A 3,717-nucleotide genomic window follows, 5' to 3' on the forward strand; every position below is an offset into this window, starting at 1 on the left:
ATCAGTCGATAAAGAGGCAGTGCCTTTTCACCGAGGCGAGAAATGAATCGACTTAGGGCGGCCAAGCAACCAGTAAGCTTCTGGACATCATGCGCACACACAGGGCATTTCATTCGGAGTATAGCACCCACTTTCTCTGGGTTAGCATCGATCCCTCGTTCGGAAATGAGAAAACTGAGTAATTTTCCGCCCGGAACTCCAAACGTGACTTTGATGGATTAAGCTTGATATCATACCCTCTGAGGTTGACAAAGGTTTCAGCAAGGTCAGTCAGTAGGTTGGAACCTTTACGTGACTTGAACATGATGTCATCCATGTATGCTTCCACATTCCGACTGATCTGAGTGAGCAGACACTTCTGAATCATCTGCGTGAATGTGGCTCCAGCGTTCTTCAAACCGAATGGCATTGTGACATAACAGAAGCACCCAAACGGGGTTATGAAAGCTGTCTTTATCTCGTCGGGTCCGTACAGACGGAACTGGTGGTACCCGGAGTAGGCGTCCAAAAAGGACAAAAGCTCGCACCCCGCAGTCGAGTCGACTATCTGGTCGATGCGAGGGAGAGGAAAGTGATCTTTCGGGCATGCTCGATTGATATGCTTGAAGTCAATGCACATGCGAAGTGAGTCATCCTTCTTTGGGACCATGACAACATTAGCTAACCACTCGGAGTGATAAATCTCTCGGATAAACTCAGCTGCCAAAAGCCGAGCCACCTCTTCACCGATTGCCTTTCTCTTGTGTACGGCAAACCATCGAAGATGTTCTTTGACTGGTTTCACTTTTGGGTCAACTCACAAACGATGCTTAGCCAATCCCCTGGGAACACACGGTATGTCCGAAGGTTTCCATGCAAAGATGTCCCAGTTCTCACGGAGGAACTGGATGAGCGCTTCTTCCTATTTGGAATTGAGTGTGGACGAAATGTGAGTCGGAGCAGCATTGGGGGTCTGTCGGGTGAATGTGAATCGACTCCGTTTCAGCAGACGACTGGAATGCTGAATCTGTGGCTGGCTTCTTGGCTCGCAACAAATCACTTGCATCTGCATTTTTCTGGTATTCTTGCAATTCTACCACGGCCATCTATGCATCGGCGATCTTTGAACCCTTCTGGAAGCACTCTTCTACCTTCTTCCGATAACCAGTGATAGTGATCACCCCTTTGGGACCAGGCATCTTCAATTTGAGGTATACGTAACATGGTCGAGCCATAAAACGTGCATAAGCTGGCCTGCCCAGAATGGCATGATAGGCACTCTGGAAATCCACAACTTCAAATGTCAACTTTTTTTGCGGTAATTCTTGGAATCACCAAAAACCACGTCGAGAGCAATTTGGCCGAGTGATGCAGCCTTCTTGCCTGGAATGACCCCATGGAAACTCATATTGCTTTCACTGAGTCTAGACATCGGAATGCCCATTCCCTTCAACGTCTTTGCATACAGTATGTTCAGGCCACTGCCACCATCCATCAGGACCTTTGTCAGTCGAGTGCCTTCGACCACCGGGTCGACCACCAGTGCTTGCCTCCCAGGGGTGGCTATGTGCGCTAGATGATTAGACTGGTCAAATGCAATGGCAGTCTGCGACCACTTCAAATAACTGGGTGTCACCGGAGCGACCATGTTCAATTCTCTGTTGATGACTTTCAATCGACTTTTGCTCTCAACGTCAGCAAAAATCATCTGAGTGGAATTCACGTGGGGATAACCATCATCTTCTTCATCATCATCCTCAGCCTTGTCTGCTTCCTTCTCCTTTTCCTTGGGATATTTCTCTCGGAATTGCTGGATTAGGAGTCGACACTGCCGAGTGGTGTGCTTCGGATAAATGAAATTACCCTCTTCATCTTTTTTGGTGTGGATGTGACACAGCAGATCCAGCACGTCATTTCCATCTTGATCTTTTACTTTCTTGGGGTTCCACGGCCCTTTGGGCTTCCCCTTGAACTTTCCTTGAACCACAGCTAAGGCTTCACCAGGAGCAGCTGGCTCGGCCTTGCGCTTCTGTTTCCGACTGGAGTTTCCTCCTCCAGCTTCATGGGCGATACTTGCTTTGTGCTTGCCACTCCGGAGTCGTTCTTCTTCTTCACCATTGGCATACTTGGTGGCAATCTCCATCATCCGAGTCAGAATCATATTTCCTGTCCGACCGAATTTCAGATTCAACTCCCGATACCTGACACCTTCCTTAAAGGCACAAATTGCCTGATGATCAGACACATCCTCCACCGTGTGGTGCAGGGCGATCCATCTCTGGATATAATCCCTCAAAGTTTCATTCGGTTTCTGAACACAACACTGTAATTCTGTCAAACCTATCGGCCGTTTGCAAGTGCCCTCGAATGTTCTGACAAACACTCGGGCGAGATCTTCCCAAGTATAAATACTGCTAGGTGCCAACTGATTCAGCCATGCTATAGCCGAGCCCTCCAACATCAGAGGAAGGTGTTTCATGGCCACTTCATCATTGCCGCCACCAATCTGGACAGCCACTTGGTAGTCTTCAAGCCAGGTGTCAGACTTGGACTCACCAGTGAACTTACTGACTCCAGTAGCCAACCTGAAGTTGGGGGGAATCACTGCAGCCCTGATGGCTCTACTGAAGCACTCTGGACCTAAGACATGCACCCTGCTGCTGGTTTGCGGATCCCTGTCATGGCCCTCTGGTAAGCTCTGTTTCTGTCGACAAAGCCCTGAACGAGAATAGATCTTGCATCAAAGCCTGGCTCCCTTGGGTCGACTGGAATCCCTCTCCCAACGCTGTGAGGGCGCTTGTCTTCATGCTGCCGAGGCACGTACGACCCACTCCTTGGGGGAGGCGTGGGCACTCGACGACGATCATCACGATCGACTCGGTGATCATACTGCTCATGGTTTCTGTACTGATCACGTCGATCTCCACGTCCCTCACTCTTCGGGGGCGATCTTGGGCTGTGGGCCGATTGAACTGTGTCTGCAACCACAGATATGCTATGGATCCTAATATGTGACTGAGATACGGCTGTGTTCTGTTCTCCCGCCGCTCGGAGCAAAGCTCGGATCTGCACCAAACCTCGGCCAACTTCTGACTGGGAAGGTTGGATCGACTCCGCTATCCGGGCAGCAGCTGCTAGATTATGGATCAGGGTTCGGTATACCTAAGTCGGAGGTGGAAAAAGCTGGCGTCGACTAGATTCGGGAGCACGTTGCCGAGCGCGATCGTCGAGTGCATGCTGGAGGTTCTCAAGTCGAGTGCGCTCAGCCAAGTTGGCCAAGCGCGCTTGCTCCAAGGCCTGGGCCTCAGGGGTTTCTCCAACTATAGGAGTGTGCAGTACATCCATGTTCCGGCGGCGAAGTTCCTCCCTCTGCTGCGAAGAGAGGGGTTCGGGGTAGTACTCTGCATGAACGCGCGACGGATCACCGTCCCCACCACCTCCGTCTTCATGGGTAAAGCCAGGAGGACCACGTGGTCCATTGACCATCAAAACTTTTGCCATTGGGTCGCTATTGTCGCACTCGGATGCAGTCTCTACAGAGCCAGTCGACAGAACGAACAAGCCGTAGAGAGTTTCGTCGGGCTCGATTGCCGCGACTTGAGGGGTGGCCGACTGGCGGGCCACCACATGCCTCACCCACCGCTGAATCCTCGACCGACCGGAACATTTGCTCCAGCGGGCCACAGGGAGTGGGAAAGCTGCTGGAGCCGACTGATACTGGGTCGACGTTGCCGCAGG

Source organism: Triticum urartu, chromosome 2, assembly GCF_003073215.2.
Source record: "Triticum urartu cultivar G1812 chromosome 2, Tu2.1, whole genome shotgun sequence".
NCBI classification, from domain to species: domain Eukaryota; kingdom Viridiplantae; phylum Streptophyta; class Magnoliopsida; order Poales; family Poaceae; genus Triticum; species Triticum urartu.